At 37.4% G+C, this 26,420-nt stretch overlaps 1 non-coding gene across 1 annotated transcript; it reads left to right on the top strand.

Annotated features, from left to right (window-relative positions):
* Window positions 1-13,297: 13,297 nt before the first annotated feature.
* Window positions 13,298-13,405, top strand: LOC130953817 (small nucleolar RNA R71). Its single transcript, XR_009075982.1, has one exon. It is a non-coding gene; the product is annotated as a small nucleolar RNA R71 (small nucleolar RNA).
* The last annotated feature ends 13,015 nt before the right edge of the window (window positions 13,406-26,420 follow it).

Genomic DNA, 26,420 nt, shown 5'->3' with positions numbered 1-26,420 from the left:
TCATAATTATTAATATAAATGTTATTAAACATATATAAATAAAAAATATCAAATATTTTTATTAATTACAATATAATTTTTTATAATTATATGATATTTATTAATATTATTTTTTAATAACTACATATAGTATATAAAAATATAATAAATATAAACTAATTAATTAGTTATTAAAATAAAAAATAATTATTTTAATATAAAAATAAAATTAAAAAATATTTATTATAAAAAATATTAAAATTTTATATACTTATTTAATAATAACTAAATTATAATTTATTAAAATCTGATTGTTTTTAAATATTTGTGAAGATATGTATTTTAAATTTTAATTTTAGGTTTTTAATTTTTTTATATTTTTTATTTACGTAAGACTTATTTTATCGATTCAACCAGTAATTCATCAATTAAACTAATAAATCAATAAATTAATAACTTAATCGATTTAATTACTGGCTAAGCTCAAGAGTTATGATAATTCATAACCTTCAATCATGAATCATGGCTCGTTTTAAAAAAAAAAGCAAATAATAAGTTTATGTATTAATAAAATATAGGTTTTTTATCAAATAAAATTAAAAAATATCTGTTTTAGTCACTATAGTTCATAGTTGTTAAAATAGAATTGAACCGATCAATTCTATCAAAAAATTGATGAGCCAGACTTTAACCTGATCCAGTTCAGTATTTTGACTATTTAAAAAAAATTGAATAGAACTAATAAAAATCAGTATCAACCGGTGAGAATTGATTTATAATTGGATTCTCTTGCATGTACAACAACTTAGCTGTCACTAGATTAAGTTGTTTTTCATTACATTTGTCCTTTTTTTAAAGTATATAACACATACAAATTAAATTATATTTTAAATTTTATATTTATTAATTATAATTTAAATGATTCAACTAGTAATATATTAATTGAACTAATAAATTAATAAACTAGTAGTTTGATCGATTCAATACTATGCTAATCTTAGTTTAATTTTTTAAGTACTGACACATCTTTTCACATTTTAGTTAGTCTTATGAGTTGCTCTACAGTATAGATATAAGTTGGTACAGATATACAGATATTTCTTCTCTTTGAATATGAGATTAACACGTAGTGCTGTGTTTTAGAGCTTGTCTGTTGCCTTATGTTAGCTATGGACTATGGCTGAGCTAACTAGCAAAAATAGTGTGATTCAAATATAAGCTGCTGAACTTGCTGAAGTGGGCTTTGGCAGTGAATTGGATATCCAAAAATTGAATTGGATCCAAAGCTTTTTTTTTAATTTGTTAATAGGAGGAAAAAAAGAGAAACCAGGTTTACCGGTAGCCATGGATACTGAAATAGAAATGAAGATCTTCTCCCCAAAAAGAAAATCCTAGGTTGTAGGGAGACAGATACAGCCGCCATCGTGGTGCTGTGGCAGAGGTTGACGTCTAAAAACCAATTCTGATTGAAGTCACGGATTCATCTCGGACTTTCTATTTTTCCCCATTAATGAGAAAATTTTTTTCAATAAACCTGCCCGGACAGCCGAGTGATAAGCAACTGTTGACAAAATTTTCATAATGCTGCATGACTTGGCAATGTTTTCCATTTTTGTTAGTGCTTGTCTACTTCTTTGCATTGGAACTGGTATGACTCTAGCTCTTAGGCATTCAAAGAAGGAGTCGATAAAATCTAGACCAGGCACATAAACAACAAGAACCTTGTCCCAAGGCTTGATAACCGACTTTTGGCTTGTTAAGAGTTTATGAGCAATGCAAGATGCATTAAGATGTTGTTCTGCATAAATCCTTTGGCCTATCGATGCACCTTTTTCATTAATCCAAGTGTAAAGTGTTCTGTCTTAAGTGATAGGATGAGTTTCACATTGCCTTAAATAACCATCCAAAGTAGGCAAATTAGGAAAATGCACTCCTGACAATTCACCTAACTATTTAGGATCCACCCACATGATTGAAACTTGAAAGTATGAATATTTCACATTTAAAATAACTCCCATAAACTAATACCAGTCCGGCGCTGAATTCATTGTGAATCGCACTACAGAAGGTGAGGAGGATGCAGCGGCCGGAGTGAGTCTCATAGGCGTGAGGAGGCTGTCGACGAACTCGCATGCATCAGCGACCACGGTATGGTGGGGAGACCTCCGTTATGGAAAGCAAAAAAGAAATCTGATCGAAAAAGGGGTGGAGACGCTGCGTTCTTCACAAGGATGACTATGGCGGTAGCACGAAGTTTCCGGTTGTGGTCTACCGATGATGGTGTCGCAGGTGATGGGTGACGGCAGTTCTTCTTGTTGCCCGTTGTGGAGCCTCTTGGTCACCCACTTTTTCTGGTTGGCGATGAGCTTCGGGTCTCTCCTTCCCCTGGATGGAGCAACAACTTCACTCCTTTTACAGTGATAAGGGTTTTTAGCAATTACAAAAATTAAAAGATACCAAAATTCACATATATTTTCAAAGTTTTATTTACAGGCCCACAAAAATTATATTTTATGAATCAATCATATGGCCCATCAACCCCAAATTATAGGATCACAAAAAAAAAAACAGAGCCCAACACATACCCCTAACAACGTTTTAAGCTACTCATGTGACTCGATTTCTGCTGTTACGCATTCTGCACCAAGTTCTGCAACTTGTTTAGTGAGTTTTGCAAGCTGCTCCCTCAAGACCAGTACTATAATGCGTGTCATCCGGGTATTCAACAAAGAAAAATCTGTACAAAGTGCATCTGTACACTATAATTGGCCTAGTCTTATTTATTTAAAAGTACATAAGGTAAGAATTTTGGTGAAAGATTTGCAGTAACATGCACAAAAAAAATTCCACATTTTTTATCCTATTTTGCTTGATTTTGATTTTTGGATTTTGATAAAATGCCTCAACTAAATTTATATTAATAATCTCAATTTAAGAAGTAGATATAATTTTTTTGTGGGTTGCTCTTAGAATTTATAACGACATGCATTTTTGAAAATCTAAATATAAATCAGTTATAATTTATTTTATTAATTGAAGCTCTTTATTTTTAGAAACTAATTTATTAAAAATAATTAGATTAATTTTATGATTATTAAAATTTAAATTAATTATAATTTATTTTATTAGTTTGAACTATTTAATAGAAACTATTTTAATAGGCAAAGTTAAATTGATTTTTATGATTATTATTATAATTTGACTTTGAATTATTTAAGATTATTTTTATAATTTTGTTATAATAAGATATTTTACATAATTAATTTTATGATAACTAGAGTTTAAATTAATTATAATTTTTGTATAATTTTTATTATAATAAGATATTTTTAGAAAGGATAAAATTATTATTATTATTATTATTATTATTATTATTATTATTATTATTATTATTTAATAATATTTTTATTGAATTCAAAATCTGCCGGTATAATAAATATTGGTATTCTTCGGTAAACTTAGCTTTGTTAATGCTTCATCGTATATCTTTTATCATTTGTATTTTAATATATCCAACTTTCATAGCTATTCATTTAAGATATTTATAACTTGAATCCCTGACACAGCAACCCATATACATGACACCCAGCCCTCTATGTCACCAAAACAGTTCAGTTTGGTGCCTGTCATATAAAGGTAGAGTTTGGTAATTTTGTAATGATTAAATGTGTTTTTGATATGTTATTATTGGTTTGATGATTATTCTTTAAAATTAAATGGATTTATGCTTGATTTTTTGTTGAAATATTGGTGATTTTGTGAACTTTATGATTTGGCTTTGAGAGGACAACTGTGAACCGAACTGTTTTGGATGTGTTTGGGGTTGATTTCAAATTATAATTTGATAAGATTTGGTAGTTTGAAGGTTAAGGTAAATTCTGTAAAAAAAATGATAATTGTAAAGCTTGAAAATGGATTAAAAATCAAGTATATTTTGAAAGGTCACAAGAGAATATTTTGGTTTTGAGAAGGGATGTTGTCACTGATGCGTGAGCATCTTGTACCCATTTTCTCCCGATTTTCTAGTCATTTTCACTTATAATTTATTAAGTTTTATTATGTTTTAGTGCAAAAATCCTCTTTGGAGGCTACTTTGAGTTATTTTAGTATTTTTATAATTTCAGGTGAAATTCAGAGCAATTTGGTAGAGTTTTGTGCTAAAAGGAGAAGATCGAAGCTACCTCTCTGGGTGCTAAACTCCCAACTGACGTTTAGTGCCAGGCAATCCGAGCTAAGCCCACATCAATGAAGCATCTTCAAGTGGATTTAGCTTTTATTAGTTATCTTTTATTTTATTTTTGTAATTTTTAATTACAAACAATATCTTTTAGTTTTAGGATTTTTTATTTTATTTTAATTTCAAATCAAATTAGATTAGATATAAAAGGGAAAAGATTCATCCTTCAGGGGATCTTCTCTCTTCTGCACTTTTATACTTTTCAGAACATTTGTCTTCTCTGTAAGTCATGAGCCATTAAACCTTCTTGGTTAAGGTTAGGAGCTCTAATTATTTCTATGGATTAAGATTGTTACTTTTCTATTTTAATTAAAGTATTATTGATTCAGTTCAAGGATTACTTTCATTCTTCATTTTATGAATCTGGGTGGAACGAAAGTATGACACTTATTCTAGATGCATTCTTGTGATCCTTGGAAGAGGTCTCTTAAATGAACAATATCTTGAAAGTAAATTCTTCCGAAATTGATAATTACTTGAACTAATAATCAGGATACATGACATATAATCCTCTTAGCTTTGGGTAATTAGGATTTTTGTGGCCATAAACTAGATTTGAACTTAACCCTCTAATCGGAATCAAGTGACCAAGACATTGGCGGTTGATGAAGGTTAGGGGAGACTAAATCACTAAGACATTAGGGTTTGGTCAATTACAGTTTGCCATGAAATAAATCTTGCATGATTAAAATAGTTGGTAAGAAAACTTAACCGGAAAAGTAAACGTCTCTGATACATTAACTGTTTTCTCTTATTGATTTCTCATCAATTCTCTTATTTGCTTTCTTTACTCTTGAATTACTATTTAATGTAATTTTAAATCACCAAACCAACTTTTCTGCCTACCTAACTAAACCAATCATTCGACCATTGTTGCTCAGTCCATCAATCCTCATGGGATCGAGCCCTACTCACCTGAGATATTACTTGAACGACCCGGTGCACTTGTCAGTTCAATGTGGACATTCTAAAATTTCGCACCAAATTTTTGGCACCGTTGTCGGGGGGTTAACTGCGACTAACAACTACCACTTGTTTAATTGCTTAGATTATATATTTTTCTTAGTTTTATTTATTTAATTTTCTTTAAATTTTTAAATTAGGTTTTGTTTATTTTCCCTTCATTTCTAATTTTAAGATTGGTGTCCCCTTAGTGATTTTTCTTTTTTCAAATTTTGAAAACATTATTATTGTCCCTAGTTTAATTTTTGAAAAGTGTTAGCTGCTTTTTCTTGTTGGTTTTCGAAATTTTTAGTTTAACTGCTTGCCTTGTTATATTTTATTTCTTTTTACATAGGATACCTCACTGGGAATTCTTTATACTCTGACATAGAGATTTTCACTTTTCTTTGTTTTGTTTGTTTATGAATAGGAACAGGGATAAAGAATTCCTTCTTGATTTTGATCCTGAACCTGAGAGGACCTTGAGGCAGCATTTGCAACAAGCTAGAGCTTACAGAGCTGGTGAGAATCTCAGGGATACTTTTGAGAAAGAAGCCATGGATCCCAACAATCCCAATAATGTTGTTAATGTTAATGGTGGGAATCCAAATGGTAATGAGCAAGCTAGGAAGATGCTGAGCTCCTACACTGCTCCTACTCCTATTTTTTTAGGCAGAGTATTGTTGTACCTCCTATTGGTGCAAACAATTTTAAACTGAAGCCATAATCTATTTATCTCCTACAGGAATATCCAAATCTATTTATCTCCAACTTCCTGCAGATTGTGACACTGTGAAGACTAATGGAGTGAATTCTGAAGTTTATAAGCTCATGCTCTTCCCATTTTCTATGAGGGACAGAGCAAAGTAGTGGCTGGACACTTAGCTCAAAGAGAGCTTGGACTCTTGGGACAAGGTAGTCAATAGATTTCTAACCAAGTTCTTCTCACCTTAGAAGCTGACTAAGCTGACGCTGGATGTTTAGACTTTCAGGCAGAGAGATGGTGAGACCCTCTATGAAGTCTGAGAAAGATACAAGCAGATGGTCAGGAAGTGTCTCCTAGATATATTTTCAGACTGGACCAAGCTACAAATTTTCTATGATGGCCTCTCTGAGATGGCAAAAATATCTCTGGACAATTCCGCAGGAGGTTCCTTGCACATGAAGAAGACGCCTGATGAGGCTAATGAGCTTATTGAGATGGTTGCTAACAACCAATATATGTACTCTTTTGAGAGAAATCATATGAACCTATGAAAAAAGAAGTAATGGAGATGGACACACTGGATGCCATTCTAGCTCAGAACAAGATCATGTCACAACAAATCAATATGATATGAATGGAGGCTTCAACCAAGAAGAGAATTATGGTTATGCTCAACCCACTCCTGAGCAAGTTAATTATATGGAAAATTCCTCTAGAAATTCCAATAATGATCCTTATTCAAATACATTCAATTAGGGATGGAGGAATCACCCTAATTTTGGGTAGAGAGATCAACTCCAGAATTCCCAGCCGAATTTTAACAACAACTCTCAGGGTGGTTTCAATCAGAATAAGTTCAATAATTTCAACAACCGTCAATTTCAAGCTTCTCAGCCACAATAGGCGTCCACTTAATCCCAAAGCATCTCTGACTTGGCTTCAGTAGTTGTTGAGCTCTCCAAGAGTACTCATAGTTTTATGCAGGAGACTAGAGCTTCACTCAGAAATTTAGAGATGCAAGTAGGACAGTTGAGTAAGAGGATACCTGAGAGGCCTCCGAGCACTCTCCCTAGTGACACAGTGATTAATTCAAGAGAAGAGTGCAAAGCCCTGGTGCGCGAAATTGTGAACAATACTTTTCACAACTCTCATAATCCCCGGTAATGAACCCCAAAAACTTGGTGTTCAATACCATGGCATAAACACAACTTCGCACAACTAACCAGCAAGTGCACTGGGTCGTCCAAGTAATAAACCTTACGCGAGTAAGGGTCGATCCCACGGAGATTGTTGGTATGAAGCAAGCTATGGTCATCTTGTAAATCTTAGTCAGGAAAACTCAAATGGATATGGTGATATACGAATAAAACATAAAGATAAAGATAGAGATACTTATGTAATTCATTGGTGGGAATTTCAGATAAGCGCATGAAGATGCTGTGTCCCTTCCGTCTCTCTGCTTTCCTACTGTCTTCATCCAATCCTTCTTACTCCTTTCCATGGCAAGCTTATGCAAGGGTTTCACCGTTGTCAGTGGCTACCTCCCATCCTCTCAGTGGAAATGTTCAACGCACCCTGTCACGGCACGGCTATCCATCTGTCAGTTCTCGATCAGGCCAGAATAGAATCCAGTGATTCTTTTGCGTCTGTCACTAACGCCCCGCCTTCAAGAGTTTGAAGCACGTCACAGTCATTCAATCATTGAATCCTACTCAGAATACCACAGACAAGGTTAGACCTTCCGGATTCTCTTGAATGCCGCCATCAGTTCTAGCCTATACCACGAAGACTCTGATCTCACGGAATGGCTGGCTCGGTTGTCAGGCGATCAACCATGCATCGTGTATCAGGAATCCAAGAGATATTCACCCAATCTAAGGTAGAACGGAGGTGGTTGTCAGGCACACGTTCATAGGTGAGAATGATGATGAGTGTCACGAATCATCACATTCATCAAGTTGAAGAACAAGTGATATCTTAGAACAAGAACAAGCGGAATTGAATAGAAGAACAATAGTAATTGCATTAATACTCGAGGTACAGCAGAGCTCCACACCTTAATCTATGGTGTGTAGAAACTCCACCGTTGAAAATACATAAGAACAAGGTCTAGGCATGGCTGAATGGCCAGCCTCTCAATGATCTAAGATAGCCTAAGAACAAAGATAGCTACCCAGATATCTAAATACAATAGTAAAAGGTCCTACTTATAGAGAACTAGTAGCCTAAGGTTTACAGAGATGAGTAAATGACATAAAATTCCACTTCCGGGCCCACTTGGTGTGTGCTTGGGCTGAGCAATGAAGCATTTTCGTGTAGAGACTCTTCTTGGAGTTAAACGCCAGCTTTTGTGCCAGTTTGGGCGTTTAACTCCCATTTTGGTGCCAATTCCGGCGTTTAATGCTGGAAATTCTGAAGGTGACTTTGAACGCCGGTTTGGGCCATCAAATCTTGGGCAAAGTATGAACTATCATATATTGCTGGAAAGCCCAGGATGTCTACTTTCCAACGCCGTTGAGAGCGCGCCAATTGGGCTTCTGTAGCTCCAGAAAATCCACTTCGAGTGCAGGGAGGTCAGAATCCAACAGCATCTGCAGTCCTTTTCAGTCTCTGAATTAGATTTTTGCTCAGGTCCCTCAATTTCAGCCAGAAAATACCTGAAATCACAGAAAAACACACAAACTCATAGTAAAGTCCAGAAAAGTGAATTTTAACTAAAAACTAATAAAAATATACTAAAAACTAAACCAAATATACTAAAAACATACTAAAAACAATGCCAAAAAGCGTACAAATTATCCGCTCATCACAACACCAAACTTAAATTGTTACTTGTCCTCAAGCAACTGAAAATCAAATAAGATAAAAAGAAGAGAATATGCAATGAATTCCAAAAACATCTATGAAGATCAGTATTAATTAGATGAGCGGGGCTTTTAGCTTTTTGCCTCTGAACAGTTTTGGCATCTCACTCTATCCTTTGAAACTCAGAATGATTGGCTTCTTTAGGAACTCAGAATCCATATAGTGTTATTGATTCTCCTAGCTAAGTATAATGATTCTTGAACACAGCTACTTATTGAGTCTTGGCTGTGGCCCAAAGCACTCTGTCTTCCAGTATTACCACCGGATACATACATGCCACAGACACATAATTGGGTGAACCTTTTCAGATTGTGACTCAGCTTTGCTAAAGTCCCCAATTAGAGGTGTCCAGGGTTCTTAAGCACACTCTTTTTGCCTTGGATCACAACTTTATTTCTTTCTTTTTCTTTTCTTTTTCTTTCTCTCTTTTTTTTTTCTTTTTTTTTCGTCTTTCTCTTTCTCTTTTTTTTTTTGTATTCACTGCTTTTTCTTGCTTCAAGAATCATTTTTATGATTTTTCAGATCCTCAGTAACATGTCTCCTTTTTCATCATTCTTTCAAGAGCCAACATTCATGAATCACAAATTCAAAAGACATATGCACTGTTTAAGCATACATTCAGAAAACAAAAGTATTGCCACCACATCAAAATAATCAAACTGTTATAAAATTCAAAATTCATGCAATTCTTCCCTTTTTCAATTAAGAATATTTTTTTATTCAAGAAAGGTGATGGATTCATAGGACATTCATAACTTTAAGGCATAGACACTTAAGACACTAATGATCATAAGACACAAACATGGATAAACATAAGCATGAAAATTTGAAAAACAAGAAAATAAAGAACAAGGAGATTAAAGAACGGGTCCACCTTAGTGATGGCGGCTTGTTCTTCCTCTTGAAGATCTTATGGAGTGCTTAAGCTCCTCAATTTCTCTTCCTTGTCTTTGTTGCTCCTCTCTCATGATTCTTTGATCTTCTCTAATGTCATGGAGGAGGATGGAATGTTCTTGGTGCTCCGCCCTTAGTTGTCCCATGTTGGAACTCAATTCTCCTAGGGAGGTGTTCAGTTGCTCCCAATAGTCTTGTGGAGGAAAGTGCATCCCTTGAGGCATCTCAGGGATCTCATGATGAGAGGGGTCTCTTGTTTGCTCCATCCTTTTCTTAGTGATGGGCTTATCCTCATTAATGGGGGTGTCTCCTTCTATGTCAACTCCAACTGAATAACAGAGGTGACAAATGAGGTGAGGAAAGGCTAACCTTGCCAAGGTGGAGGACTTGTCCGCCACCTTATAGAGTTCTTGGGCTATAAACTCATGAACTTCCACTTCTTCTCCAATCATGATGCTATGAATCATGATGGCCCGGTCTAGAGTAACTTCGGACCGGTTGCTAGTGGGAATGATTGAGCGTTGGATAAACTCCAACCATCCTCTAGCCACGGGCTTGAGGTCATGCCTTCTTAGTTGAACCGGCTTCCCTCTTGAATCTCTCTTCCATTGGGTGCCCTCTTCACAAATGTCAGTGAGGACTTGGTCCAACCTTTGATCAAAGTTGACCCTTCTAGTGTAAGGATATTCATCTCCTTGCATCATAGGCAAGTTGAATGCCAACCTTACATTTTCCGGACTAAAATCCAAGTATTTTCCCCGAACCATAGTAAGCCAATTCTTTGGATCCGGGTTCACACTTTGATCATGGTTCTTGGTGATCCATGCATTGGCATAGAACTCTTGAACCATTAAGATTCCGACTTGTTGAATGGGGTTGGTAAGAACTTCCTAACCTCTTCTTCGGATCTCATGTCGGATCTTCGGATATTCACTCTTTTTGAGTGAAAAAGGGACCTCGGGGATCACCTTCTTCAAGGCCACAACTTCATAGAAGTGGTCTTGATGCACCCTTGAGATGAATCTCTCCATCTCCCATGACTCGGAGGTAGAAGCTTTTGCCTTCCCTTTCCTCTTTCTAGAGGTTTCTCCGGCCTTGGATGCCATAAATGGTTATGGAAAAACAAAAAGCAATGCTTTTACCACACCAAACTTAAAAGGTTTGCTCGTCCTCGAGCAAAAGAAGAAAGAAGAGAGTAGAAGAAGAAGAAATGAGAAAGAAGGGAATGGCTTAGTGTTCGGCCAAAAAGGGGGGAGAAGTGGTGTTTAGGGTGTGTGAAAATGAAGGAGTGAAGATGGGTTTATATAGGTGTGAGGGGAAGGGTCATGGTTCGGCTATGGGAGGGTGAGTTTGGGAGGGAAAGTGGTTTGAATTTGAAGGTGAGGTAGGTGGGGTTTTATGAAGGATGGATGTGAGTGGTGAAGAGAAAGATGGGATTTGATAGGTGAAGGGTTTTTGGGGAAGAGGTGTTGAGGTGGTTGGTGAATGGGTGAAGAAGAGAGAGAGTGGTGGGGTTGGTGGGGATCCTGTGGGGTCCACAGATCCTGAGGTGTCAAGGAAAAGTCATCCCTGCACCAAATGGCATGCAAAATTGCGTTTTTAGCCAATTCTGGCGTTAAACACCGGGCTGGTGCCCATTTCTGGTGTTTAACGCCAGGTTCTTGCCCTTTCCTGGCGTTTAACGCCAGTCTGGTGCCCCTTTCTGGCGTTAAACGCCCAGAATGGTGCCAGACTAGGCGTTAAACGCCCAACAGCTAGCCTTACTGGCGTTTAAACGCCAGTAGGTTCTTCCTCCAGGGTGTGCTATTTTTCTTCCTGTTTTTCATTCTGTTTTTGCTTTTTCAATTGATTTTGTGACTTCTCATGATCATCAACCTACAGAAAACATAAAATAACAAAGAAAAATAGATAAAATATGACATTGGGTTGCCTCCCAACAAGCGCTTCTTTAATGTCAGTAGCTTGACAGAGGGCTCTCATGGAGCCTCACAAATGCTCAGAGAAATGTTGGAACCTCCCAACACCAAACTTAGAGTTTGAATGTGGGGGTTCAACACCAAACTTAGAGTTTGGTTGTGGCCTCCCAACACCAAACTTAGAGTTTGACTGTGGGGGCTCTGGTTGACTCTGATTTGAGAGAAGCTCTTCATGCTTCCTCTCCATGGTGACAAAGGGATATCCTTGAGCCTTAAACACAAAGGATTCTTTATTCACTTGAATGATCAGTTCACCTCCATCAACATCAATCACAGCCTTTGCTGTGGCTAGAAAGGGTCTGCCAAGGATGATAGATTCATCCATGCACTTCCCAGTCTCTAGGACTATGAAATCAGCAGGGATGTAATGGTCTTCAATTTTCACCAGAACATCCTCTACAAGTCCATAAGCTTGTTTTCTTGAATTGTCTGCCATCTCCAGTGAGATTTTTGCAGCTTGCACCTCAAAGATCCCTAGCTTCTCCATTACAGAGAGAGGCATGAGGTTTACACTTGACCCTAAGTCACACAGAGCCTTCTTGAAGGTCAATGTGCCTATGGTACAAGGTATGGAGAACTTCCCAGGGTCCTGCCTCTTTTGAGGTAATTTCTGCCTAGACAAGTCATCCAATTCTTTGGTGAGCAAAGGAGGTTCGTTCTCCCAAGTCTCATTTCCAAATAACTTGTCATTTAGCTTCATGATTGCTCCAAGGTATTTAGCAACTTGCTCTTCAGTGACATACTCATCCTCTTCAGAGGAGGAATACTCATCAGAGCTCATGAAAGGTAGAAGTAAGTCCAATGGAATCTCTATGGTCTCATTTTGAGGCTCAGATTCCCATGGTTCCTCATTAGGGAACTCATTGGAGGCTAGTGCACACCCATTGAGGTCTTCCTCAGTGGCGTTCACTTCCTCTCCTTCCTCTCCAAATTCGGCCATGTTGATGGCCTTGCACTCTCCTTTTGGATTTTCTTCTGTATTGCTTGGAAGAGTACTAGGAGGAGATTCAGTAACTTTCTTGCTCAGCTGACCCACTTGTGCCTCCAAATTCCTAATGGAGGACCTTGTTTCAGTCATGAAACTTTGAGTGGTTTTGATTAGATCAGAGACCATGGTTGCTAAGTCAGAGTGGTTCTGCTTAGAATTCTCTGTCTGTTGCTGAGAAGATGATGGAAAAGGCTTGCCATTGCTAAACCTGTTTCTTCCACCATTATTGTTGTTGAAACCTTGTTGAGGTCTCTGTTGATCCTTCCATGAGAGATTTGGGTGATTTCTCCATGAAGAATTATAGGTGTTTCCATAGGGTCTCCCATGTAATTCACCTCTTCCATTGAAGGGTTCTCAGGATCATAAGCTTCTTCTTCAGATGAAGCATCCTTAGTACTGCTTGGTGCATTTTGCAGTCCAGACAGACTTTGAGAAATCAAATTGACTTGTTGAGTCAATATCTTGTTCTGAGCCAGAATGGCATTCAGAGTATCAATCTCAAGAACTCCTTTCTTCTGATTAGTCCCATTGTTCACAGGATTCCTTTCAGAAGTGTACATGAATTGGTTATTTGCAACCATTTCAATTAGTTCTTGAGCTTCTGTAGGCGTCTTTTTCAGATGAAGAGATCCTCCAGCAGAGCTATCCAAAGATATCTTGGATAGTTCAGAGAGACCATCATAGAAAATACCTATGATGCTCCATTCAGAAAGCATATCAGAGGGGCACTTTTTGATTAATTGTTTGTATCTTTTCCAGGCTTCATAGAGGGATTCTCCTTCCTTCTGTCTGAAGGTTTGGACTTCCACTCTAAGCTTACTCAATTTTTGAGGTGGAAAGAACTTTGCCAAGAAGGCATTGACTAGCTTTTCCCAAGAGTTCAAGCTTTCTTTAGGTTGTGAATCCAACCATGTCCTAGCTCTGTCTCTTACAGCAAAAGGGAATAGCATAAGTCTGTAGACCTCAGGGTCAACCCCATTAGTCTTGACAGTGTCACAGATTTGCAAGAATTCAGCTAAGAACTGATGAGGATCTTCCAGTGGAAGTCCATGGAACTTGCAATTCTGTTGCATTAGAGAAACTAATTGAGGCTTAAGCTCAAAGTTGTTTGCTCCAATGGCAGGGATAGAGATGCTTCTCCCATAGAAGTCGGGAGTAGGTGCAGTAAAGTCACCCAGCACCTTCCTTGCATTGTTGGCATTGTTGTTATTTTCGGCTGCCATGGGTTCTTCTTCTTTGAAGATTTCTGTTAGGTCCTCTACAGAGAGTTGTGCCTTAGCTTCTCTTAGCTTTCGCTTCAAGGTCCTTTCAGGTTCAGGGTCAGCTTCAACAAGAATGCCTTTGTCTTTGCTCCTGCTCATATGAAAGAGAAGAGAACAAGGAAATATGGAATCCTCTATGTCACAGTATAGAGATTCCTTGAGGTGTCAGAGAAGAAGAAAAATAGAAGGAAGAAGGAGAAGAATTCGAACTTAGTCAGATAGAGTTCGAATTGTGCATTGAGGAGGAGTGGTGCTCCATAAATAGAAGGATGTGAGAAGAGGGGAAGAGCTTTTTCGAAAATTAAGTTAAAAAGATTTTTTAAAAAATTTTGAAAAACTTTAATTGATTTTCGAAAATCAAGAGTGGGAAAGAAATCAAGTAATTTTTGAAAAAGACTTTGAAATTAGAAATCAAAAAGATATGATTGAAAACTGTTTTGAAAAAGATGTGATTAAAAAGATATGATTGAGAAGATATGATTTGAAAACAATTTTAAAAAGATTTGATTTTAAAAATTAATAACTTGGCTATCAAGAAAAGATATGATTCAAACATTAAACCTTTCTCAACAGAAAAGGCAACATACTTGAAATGTTGAATCAAATCATTAATTGATAGCAAGTATCTTTGAAAAAAGGAAAGAAATTGATTTTGAAAATATTTGATTGAAAAGATATGATTTGAAAAAGATTTGATTTTGAAAAACTTTGAAAACTTGAAAAAAAATTGATTTGAAAACAAAATCCTCCCCCTTGTGCCATCCTGTCGTTAAACGCCCAGAATGGTGCACATTCTGGCGTTTAACGCCCAATGCACTACCTTTTTGGGCGTTAAACGCCCAACCAGGCACCCTGGCTGGCGTTTAAACGCCAGTCTGTCCTTCTTCACTGGGCGTTTTGAACGCCCAGCTTTTTCTGTGTAATTCCTCTGCTGCATGTTCTGAATCTTCAGTTCCCTGTACTATTGACTTGAAAATAGAACCAAGATCAAATAAACAATGCATGCAAGACACCAAACTTAAAATTAGACACTAGACTCAAACAAGAAACATAAAATATTTTTGGTTTTTATGATTTTGAAATTTTTTTGGATTTTTCGAAAATTAAGTGGAAAAGAAAATAAAGATATCAAAATTCTTAATGAAAATTCCAGGAATCATGCAATGTTAGTCTAAAGCTTTAGTCTAAAGGAATTAGACATGGATAGCAAAGCTTCAGCAGGACATTGCATTCAAGAGCTAAATTGATGAGAATCAATCAGCTTTGGTGATGATAAGAACATCACCTTGAAACACTAGAATTCATTCTTAAGAACTCTGAAAAAAAAAATACCTAATCTAAGCAACAAGATGAACCGTCAGTTGTCCATAAACGAAACAATCCCCGGCAACGGCGCCAAAAACTTGGTGCGCGAAATTGTGAACAATACTTTTCACAACTCTCATAATCCCCGGTAATGAACCCCAAAAACTTGGTGTTCAATACCATGGCATAAACACAACTTCGCACAACTAACCAGCAAGTGCACTGGGTCGTCCAAGTAATAAACCTTACGCGAGTAAGGGTCGATCCCACGGAGATTGTTGGTATGAAGCAAGCTATGGTCATCTTGTAAATCTTAGTCAGGCAAACTCAAATGGATATGGTGATATACGAATAAAACATAAAGATAAAGATAGAGATACTTATGTAATTCATTGGTGGGAATTTCAGATAAGCGCATGAAGATGCTGTGTCCCTTCCGTCTCTCTGCTTTCCTACTGTCTTCATCCAATCATTCTTACTCCTTTCCATGGCAAGCTTATGCAAGGATTTCACCGTTGTCAGTGGCTACCTCCCATCCTCTCAGTGGAAATGTTCAACGCACCCTGTCACGGCACGGCTATCCATCTATCAGTTCTCGATCAGGCCGGAATAGAATCCAGTGATTCTTTTGCGTCTGTCACTAACGCCCCGCCTTCAAGAGTTTGAAGCACGTCACAGTCATTCAATCATTGAATCCTACTCAGAATACCACAGACAAGGTTAGACCTTCCGGATTCTCTTGAATGCCGCCATCAGTTCTAGCCTATACCACGAAGACTCTGATCTCACAGAATGGCTGGCTCGGTTGTCAGGCGATCAACCATGCATCGTGTATCAGGAATCCAAGAGATATTCACCCAATCTAAGGTAGAACGGAGGTGGTTGTCAGGCACACGTTCATAGGTGAGAATGATGATGAGTGTCACGGATCATCACATTCATCAAGTTGAAGAACAAGTGATATCTTAGAACAAGAACAAGCGGAATTGAATAGAAGAACAATAGTAATTGTATTAATACTCGAGGTACAGCAGAGCTCCACACCTTAATCTATGGTGTGTAGAAACTCCACCGTTGAAAATACATAAGAACAAGGTCTAGGCATGGCTGAATGGCCAGCCTCTCAATGATCTAAGATAGCCTAAGAACAAAGATAGCTACCCAGATATCTAAATACAATAGTAAAAGGTCCTACTTATAGAGAACTAGTAGCCTAAGGTTTACAGAGATGAGTAAATGACATAAAAATCCACTTCCGGGCCCACTTGGTGTGTGCTTGGGCTGAGCAATGAAGCATTTTCGTGTAGAGACTCTTCTTGGAGTTAAACGCCAGCTTTTGTGCCAGTTTGCGCGTTTAACTCCCATTTTGGTGCCAGTTCCGGCGTTTAACGCTGGAAATTCTGAAGGTGACTTTGAACGCCGGTTTGGGCCATCAAATTTTGGGCAAAGTATGGACTATCATATATTGCTGGAAAGCCCAGGATGTCTACTTTCCAACTCCGTTAAGAGCGCGCCAATTGGGCTTCTGTAGCTCCAGAAAATCCACTTCGAGTGCAGGGAGGTCAGAATCCAACAGCATCTGCAGTCCTTTTCAGTCTCTGAATCAGATTTTTGCTCAGGTCCCTCAATTTTAGCCAGAAAATACCTGAAATCACAGAAAAACACACAAACTCATAGTAAAGTCCAGAAAAGTGAATTTTAACTAAAAACTAATAAAAATATACTAAAAACTAAACCAAATATACTAAAAACATACTAAAAATAATGCCAAAAAGCGTACAAATTATCCGCTCATCAAGCCCTCACAATGGTTAATGAAATCATGCTGAAGGAGGTGGTACAAGTTGCTAAGGGGTCATAGAAGAAAGAAGCTCCAGAAAAGGGTGAAGTTACACTGTTACATGCCCCCTAGGGAACCTATACAAGAGCCTGAAGTATCACACCCTCAGGAGTTACAAGAGGAGACCAAGGACGAGCAGTTCTCTCAGTTCTTGGAGGTCCTTAAAAATTCACAAATCAACATTCCTTTTGCTGAGATTCTAGAGAAAATGCCTCCCTGTGCTGCATACATGAAAAGCTTACCCTCTGAGAAGAAGGCCTTAAAGGGAGATAAAACAATGGTCCTGACCAAGGAATGTAGTGCACTCATTCAGAGCAAGCTGCCAAAGAAGATGACAAATCCAGAGAGCTTTTAGATTCCTTACACTATTGGAAATGTCACCTTTGACAAAGCCCTTTGTGATCTTAGCTCAAGTATCAATCTGATGCCTTTGTTTGTGATGAAGAAGCTGCAGATTCAAGAGGCATAACCTACAAGGATAGCATTACAGATGGCTGGTATATCTCTGAGGCGGCTAGTGGAGAATGTCTTAGTCAAAGTTGGAGAGCTTTTCCTCCCTGCAGATTTTGTGATACTTGACATGGAAGAGGATGCAAATGACTCTATCATCCTAGGAAGACCATTCCTAACCACTGGAAGAGCTCTTATTGATGTTGAGAGAGGGAATTAGTTCTGAGGATGTGTGAGAACTACTTGGTATTCAAGGTTTTTAGACCTTTATCACTCTGTGGAGAAGGAGGTACTTGCATGCAGAGTTCATTACTTAAGCCTCCTCCTTTGGTGGGGACCAGTACAATTTTCCTTGACATCAAACCTAAGTTTGGTGTTGGGTACTCATCACCCACCAAGGAGGGAGGAGATCCCAAGAAGAAGGTACCCAAGAGCAGGAGGAACAACAAGATTCCCACTGAAGACTTCTCACCCGAAATGAAGGTGATATTCACTAGAAGTCCAGTCCTACCTCATACAATAAAAAGGATCCTGTCTTTTTAGAATATTGAGTTAATCCATGAGAGTATAGAAAAAAAGTTCATAGTGAGGGGTGAGGACCTGAGCCCCTATGACCCTCCTCCCTAGTGGAACTGACCTTCAAGGTAGTGATGGTAGAGAAGTGCTTGTTGGGAGGCAACCCAACCCAGAGTATCCTTTAGTTTTAGTTTGAATTTTTATTTATTTTTTATTGTTTTTCATAGTTTTCTCTAGTTTAATTATATTTGTGATCATGCAAGGTGCTTAGAACAGAGATAGGAGGACTCAAAGGGAAGAATAGAACACCCTGGAGCAAGGTTGACTTGAAGTGTTCTGACGCTAAATGCCAGGCTGGGCATTTAGCGCCATGAAGGACAGCAAGGGCACTGGCGTTAAACACCAGGAGGGCGTTCAACGCCTAGGCTGGAAGGTAGCGACTGATGTTAAATGCCAGGTGGGAATTTAACGCCCATGAAGGATGCAAATTTTACCCCTCTAAGGGCGTTAAATGCTAGATTGGGCGTTTAGCGCCAATGACTCGTACCAAAAAAACGAGGCCATTTCTGGCGCCAGAAATGCAGTTTCAGTTTTTGGAGGAAGCTCTTAACCATTTCCAATGGTTAATCCCCCATTCCCTCCCACTTTGACCATTCAAACACTCCTTCTCTCTCCCCCTTTACTAACTATTCCATCCACATTCACCCCCCTTACTTTCCCACACACCTATCACCTCTCCATCCATCAATCAAATCCCATCAATATCTCTACTTTCACTTTCCCTATATTCACCAAACCTTTTCCACATTTACCACAATTGAAACTCATTTTCCTCCCACCCTTCACCCTATAACTGAACCTCCCCCCTCCCCCCACCTCTATAAATACCCACTTCTTTAACTCTTTTCACCACACCTCTAATTCCCATCTTCCTTCTCACTTTTTCTTTCTTTACATCCACTATCCTCTTTCCCTTTCTTTACCCACTTCAACGCCGTACCCCCACCCTCTCTCCTTCACCTATTTCTTCTAATTTCTTTGCTTCCCTTTTACCATATTCCCTTCTTCTATCTCTTTTCTATTTTTTCTTTTACTTTGCTCGGGGACGAGCGAACATTTTAAGTTTGGTGTTGGGCGCTCCGCTTTTTCTTCATTCTTACTATCTGATGAATCCATATTTGATGATGATTTTTGGTTGAAATGGAATGGATTTCATCATATAAACTTGCACTTATTCCCTTAAATAGCATGCTTTTGAACTTTCCTCCTAATTTTGCTTGATTATGAAAATATGCTCTTTTGTGCTTAATTTGATCAATTTTATTCTATTTGCCTTCCATTCGATGCCTTGATGTTGTTTGTGAGTGATTTCAGATGTATAAGGTAGGAATGGCTTGGAGAGAATAGAAGAAGAGCATGCAAAGAGGAGGAAGCATGAAGAATCAAAGGAGAAGAGCACAGCGATGTGTGCATACTCACAGACCTACGTGCATACGCACAAGCATCAAAGTGGAGCAGCGCATCCGCGTGAGATGCATTGTGCGCGTCATGCGAACATTCAGAGCATCCCCTAGTGTGCGTGCGCACACGTCTGCGTATGCACAGGTGCCCGCACATGCCTTCATTAAAATTGCACGTGACTCGCGATTTTGGTGGATTGGAGGCCTATTTCTAAAGCCATTTAGCTCATATTGAAAGGAAAATGAAGAGCATAGGATAACATAACATTAGGGTAGCTTAGGAGTAGTAGTAGGAAGATTTAGTATAGTTTTTCTCTAAGTTTTTCATCATCTCTATTAGGGTTTATACTAGGATTTTACATTCAAGTTCCATTTCGATCTTGGATTTTGCTTGCTTCCATTGTAAGTATCTCTTTGTTACTACTCTTTATAGCTACATTGTTCTTACTCTTTCTTATATTTCAAGTTATAGTTCAATTTTACTTCTCTTTTGCAATTTAAATTTTTTGTTGATGAATTTGATGATTGATGTTTGTTATATGCTTTCTTGAGTTGTTATTGTTTATTGAGATCACTTGTTGCTTTTAGTTTCAAGCATTTTCTCATTTTTTCCATGTTTAATGTTTTTTCCCACCAAGTATTTGACAAAATAACAATTATGATTTTGGGCTAGTTTTCTATATCTTGGCTTGGGGAAAGTGAGCAATTGGGTTCCTAGAGTTGGAATGTCCAACATTTAGTGTCAATTCTTGGATTGTTAATTGTTCTTGTTTCCACTAACGCTAATTTGTTGCTAAGGTAATTAGCAAGCAATTTATGATTTATGAGTTAAGAACACTTGTAACAACCCCATTTTTCGAGTACACGAGATCTTTTCTGAAGGCACGGATTTCTTCGAAAGATCAGTAAAGAGAACACCTCTGCTATATCATCAAGCATCTCAATCCTCATTGTCATTATATTATCTTTAATTCAGGACCTTAGTGGAGATAAGCTCGACAACGCAATTGCGAAGAACCTAGTTTTTAAACCGTATCCGTTAGGAATTTTGATTCTAGTTTTCGTAAATAGTCTATGTTTCACGAATCAGACTCGATAAATTAGAGAAGAGAGATAATAGTATAATATTATCATTATATTAGTATTAGAAGATGCTTGAATGATATTATAAGTTTACCTGATCTATTTTAGTTAAAAACAGGAAATCGGTTTAACCGGGTTTACAGTTTACTGGTGCAGCCTAGCACCAACGCTCCCTGATGACTTTAGCAATGCTAAGGGCTCATCATACATGTTCTATTCTCATATTAAATATGTTACTAGTGTCATTTATGCTAGTAGCTCAGAAAAGAATTTTTAGAGATGTTTTTATAAGTGTTTCGATACACCTAGTTTTAGTAGTTATACACCAGAGATATTTTAATATTATTTTAATCCACCTCCAAGCCAACCAATCACAACTCACCCTACACCCCCAAGACTCCCAAGGCTGCCTCATTTTCTCATTGTGGCCGAAAATCATCAAGAGAAAAAGGAGAGAAAAGTTCTTGGTTCTTAATCTTCAAAGCTTGATTTCTGCTGAACTAAAACTCAAATCAAAATTTCAGTCCTACAAAAATGATCCTCTCTTCTTTCTCTACATGATCATATGACTTATCAAGGCTGGAATCAATGTGAGTTGGCTGCACCATCTCCCTTTTGCTTCGGTTTCAAGGAAATATGCTTAAACATGTGTTTTCTTGATGTTCTTCCTTAGGAATCATGCTTAACTTGACTTGAGGGTCAAGAAACATTAATTTCCAGCAACTCTAAGGTGAGAAATCCCTTCCTAACGTGCTGAGTGAGATTTGGTCAGTTGAGGGTTTTTGGATTTAAAATTGTTCTTGATGTGATTTAGGAGGAAAAAGTGCTTAAGGACCACCAAAAATTATAATCTAATTTTGAGCAGCAAAACCGGGTAGGGTTTGATGAAATTAATCTTGATTGATTTTGTTTGAGTTGTGTGATTATGATATGGTTTGTCTGTGCTTGAAATTGATGGTTTATATGAGTGATTCTTGTTGAAATTTTGGTGAAAATTTGATGAAATTTGATGATATTCAAGTTTGAATTTGTGTTCTTCGTGGCTGCTGAAAAACAAAACCTTAACCCTTAAATTGGGGTTCAATTTGTGTTAAAATCAAGTAGAAAATATGGGATTTTGGTGGCTGCTAATTTATTATGAATTATGGTAAAAATCGGTTGATGAAAAGATTAAAAAACGGGTGAAAACAAAGAAAGAATCTGAAAAATTTACGAAGAATACTTTGAGTGTGGTGAAGAACATGGAAGAACAGGCCTTAGATCTTGAAAAGGGCAAGGAAGTAAAATTTTTGGTGTTTGGGGGTTATTTGGTAATTTCTGAAAGTTAGGATGGTTAAAGTAGAAATATTAAAAGTTACGGGTAGTAAAAAGTAAATTTTAAAGGTTAAAAGTTAAAGTGGGGGTAATTTTAGAAAATTTAATGATAAAATAATAAATAATAATATTTAATTAAAAATAATATTTTAATAAAAATAATAAAATAATACAAAAAATGCAGTTTTTCGTAAAAGCTTTAGAAAGACAACTTTAAGCGCAGAATCTCATAATTACCTTCATAAGACACTTAGAGAGTGGTAATAACATGATAGTGAGGCAAAGATAAAGGAAAGATAAGAAGTTAAAGAAAAGATAAAAACCAAAGAAAATTCTATAAAGTCTTAATGACAGAAAAATAGACAAAGACTAATGAACAAACTAGGAGCAATATAGTTAGTTCTTGAGTTGCACTTAGGGTTAGGTATAATATGAAAAGTTAAACTATTTCAGTATAGACTTAATGAACCTATACATGGGACAGGCTAACTATTCATACCGAAATTCACATAAGCTTTAAATACATACGTTAAACAGAGAAAAGAGTAACCAGAGCAGGATAAAGGGAAACAAAAAAAATAGTAATCAGAGCAGAGTAAAAAAACAAAGAGAGAAGAGTAATCTAATAAAGAGAAATGGTTTGAGTTAAGATGTTGTAAAAGTAAAAGCTGTAAAGTTTGTATAGTATGATTGATCTGAGAAAGAAAGAGGTACTGCATAAGAATGTGAAAGTGATGATGAATAAAGAGAATGTCAATGAATGATGATAATGAGAATGATTATGTAAGAATCTGCTGCAGAGAGGCAGTCAGATAGATGGTGGTACGACCACTGAGAGCGCTTTCCTGGGATACTTAGCTATAATCCTATTTTGTAAGTCAGAGGACTCTTACAGAGGTATCAAGAAAACACATAACTAGCATATGCTCCTGTAAGTCAAAGAACTCTTACAGTGAGTGTGTTGGGCATATATAAGTTAACTAGCTCCACCATGCAAGTCAAAGGACTCTTGCAATGGGTTGTTATTGCCGCTCTGCAAGTCAAAGGACTCTTGTAGTGGTTTGCCTCATAAGTCAAAGGACTCTTCCAAGGGGCATTGCCAACAGGGAAGCCTTACCTGGTCAAAGGACTCCGGGTAACGTCGGGAGCGGGTATATAACCGACAAATGAGCTCATTACCTGCATTAAGGCTAGACATGCATCATACTTGGTTGTGCATTTCTTCTGTTTTGTTTGTTGTATGAATGTATGCTTTCTTTGTGTGTATTCTATTCTTTGTGTTTGTGTTATTTTCTTGTGTTCTTCTGTTTGTGTTCTACTATCTGTTTTCTCTATCTTCTCTATTTATCTGTATCTTCTATTTACTGCTTCCTATATTATGCTATTTTTCCGTTAAACAACACGGAATTAATGAACTTAACTAATAACCCCGGCCCTACTAAGAACTCCCCAGTTCTTACCCCTCTCTCCCTTCCCCCTTCAGATGGAAGTAAGAGTACCTTACCGTAGTTCGTTGATGATGGTTCTGCAAAGAGGATTCCACTCTTGATAGTCTCTGAGTGTAGGATGAATCTCGTTCTCTATTTATATGTATATACTGTGAGACTAGCCAATGTCTTCACCCCATTTGTACGTCAACTTTAACCTAAATCCTATGTACGAGACTCCTGTTGTGTGGCTACTTAATGAGGTACCAGAGAGACGCCATATGGCAATGTCTGATCATGCAGAGGAATAGCAGATGATGTTCTACCTTTTTTATGACGTTCCACCTTACTTGAGTTTTGAAGACCTAGAACGTATTTTCCCTCGCTTTAGTAGTTTAGAGGGACTAGGTGAGTATAGAGTCTAGGCAAGCCTGGGTGCCAGCTTAGGGACTTCTTGGACAGGTCAGGACCTATGATGTTGTATGTATATATATGTATATAGTTATTATCTAGCTATATCTATGGGTGTTCTAACTAAAGATCTTTACTCTAATAAAGGCTGGATAACTGAAAGTTATCAATTGCTTGAGATGTACTTATGTGTGGTTGATTATAACTGTTTTATCTGTTATTATTTGTGAATTGATTATGAATGATTCTGTTTATTAATCCAAACATTTTCAAGAAAAAAGTACCTCGCAAAATAACTACGCTTTTAACAACGAATCAGGCTCATATAATAAATAATAGATAATAATTAGGAAAACAAGTTGGTGAGGCTCGGTTTCTGGTATGATCTAGACATACTGAAAATTGGATCGTTACAACACTTATGCTCGTTTAACTTACTCTCCGATGTGAGGGTTGACCAAGTGAGATTAATCCATTCTAATTGTCATAGTTGTGGTTCCAAATAGAAAAGGACCCTTAGCTCATTCCATGCCAAGATGCTTTTCATGCATTAAATCTTTCACACACATTTACATTAACACTTTTTATACCTTACTTGCCTATATTGCATAGTTAGTTCTTTAATTCCTTTATTAGTTCAATTATTACAATTTTGAATGTTCTTTTATTTCTTTATATGTTTATCTCTTCATTGAAAACCCCTTGATCATCACAACCGGAATTGTACACTCATTGGTCTCAAGTGTCCTTGGGAGACGACCCAGGAACTAAACACTCCCGGAATTGAATTGGTTTGAATAGTGACATTTTTGAATTCACATTTGATATGGGCATTACTTGTTGGCTTGGAACTATACTTACAACGCTAAATCTTTTTGAGATAAAATTCCTAGCCGACGGTTTTGCTTACTATCACTATCCCTATGGCACCCAAAACTGGTAAATCCTCTTCAAGGAAGAGGAAAGAGAAGGCTCTTGCCTTGGGTCCATATCATTTCACACGGTTCCTCTCCAAGACCCATGAGGATCTCATTTATAAAGTTGTGAATAAGAAGAAAGTGATTCTTGAGGTCCGCTTTGACCTTCAACCAGAGGAGTCTCCGGAGATCCAAGAGCAAATTCTGAGACAGAATTGGAAAGTTCTGACCAACCCTGTGACTGAGGTTGAAATTATAATGGTCAGATAATTTTACGCTAATGCTTTGATGACTTACAAGCATGTACAAGGCGTGAACCCGGACCCAAAGAACTGGCCCACGGCGGTCTGAGGAGATATTCTAGAGTTCAGTCCTGAGAGTGTGAGGGAGTTATTTTATATGCCACCATCCAGAGACGACCCTCATTCTTACACTTAGAGGGTTAACACTGACCAGAGACTGCACTAGATCCTCACAAACATATGCCTCCCAGAGCACAGTGGAGGAGGGACTGATGTAAGATTATCGTCGATTAGGAATTTTCACAAAATAATTCCGTTGCTAGTATAGTTCCCAACCAACACACAATCCTCAATCAAAGTTTAATTTTGGTTGTCACAAGTCCAACCCACTAAAAATAACCGAGAGTATTAGTCCCGGGTCGTTCTCCCTAGGAATTACAATCGAATGCTCAATTATTGGTTATGAGTTTCACAGGTTAGGTTGATAAAGAAGCGAGAAATTAAAAAGGCAAGAATTTAAATGACAATAAAAGTAAATCAATAAATTAAAGATAATGATGAGCGGATAATTTATACGCTTTTTGGCATTATTTTTAGGTAGTTTTTAGTAGGATCTAGCTACTTTTAGGGATGTTTTTATTAGTTTTTATGCAAAATTCAAATTTCTGGACTTTACTATGAGTTTGTGTGTTTTTCTATAATTTCAGATATTTTCTGGCTAAGATTGAGGGACCTGAGCAAAAATCTAACAGGAGGCTGAAAAAAGACTACAGATGCTGTTGGATTCTGACCTCCCTGCACTCGAAATGGATTTTCTGGAGCTATAGAACTCCAAATGGCGCGTTCTTAATTGCGTTGGAAAGTAGACATCCTGGGATTTCCAGAAATATATAATAGTTCATACTTTATTCGAGGTTAGATAACGCAAACTGGCGTTCAACGCCAGTTCCATGCTGCATTCTGGAGTAAAACGCCAGAAACACGTCACAAACCAGAGTTAAACGCCAAAAACACGTTACAACTTGGCGTTTAACCCCAAGAGAAGCCTTTGCACGTGTAAAGCTCAAGCTCAGCCCAAGCACACACCAAGTGAGCCCCAGAAGTGGATTTCTACTTCAATTACTTATCTCTGTAACCCTAGTAGCTAGTTTAGTATAAATAGGACTTTTTACTATTGTATTTTCATCTTTGGATTATCTTTTGATCCTTTGATCATGTTTTGGGGGCTGGCCATTCGGCCATGCCCGGACCACTATCACTTATATATTTTCAACGGTGGAGTTTCTACACACCATAGATTAAGGCGTGGAGCTCTGCTGTACGTCGAGAATTAATGCAAAGTACTACTGTTTTTCTATTCAACTCTTGTTTATTTCTATTCTAAGATATCCATTCTCACCTAAGAACCTGATGAATGTGATGGTTATGTGATGCTCATCACCATTCTCACTTATGAACGTGTGCCTGACAACCACTTTCGTTCTACATGCAAATAAGCTTGAATGAATATCTCTTGGATTCCTTAATCAGAATCTTCGGGGTATAAGCTAGAATCCATTGGCAGCATTCTTGAGAATCCGAAAAGTCTAAACCTTGTCTGTGGTAT

This window comes from Arachis stenosperma, chromosome 1 (genome assembly GCF_014773155.1).
Source record: "Arachis stenosperma cultivar V10309 chromosome 1, arast.V10309.gnm1.PFL2, whole genome shotgun sequence".
In the NCBI taxonomy this organism is placed as follows: Eukaryota; Viridiplantae; Streptophyta; class Magnoliopsida; order Fabales; family Fabaceae; genus Arachis; species Arachis stenosperma.
The sequence above is the reverse complement of the archived record's forward strand: the minus strand, read 5'-3'. Positions and strand labels throughout refer to the sequence as shown.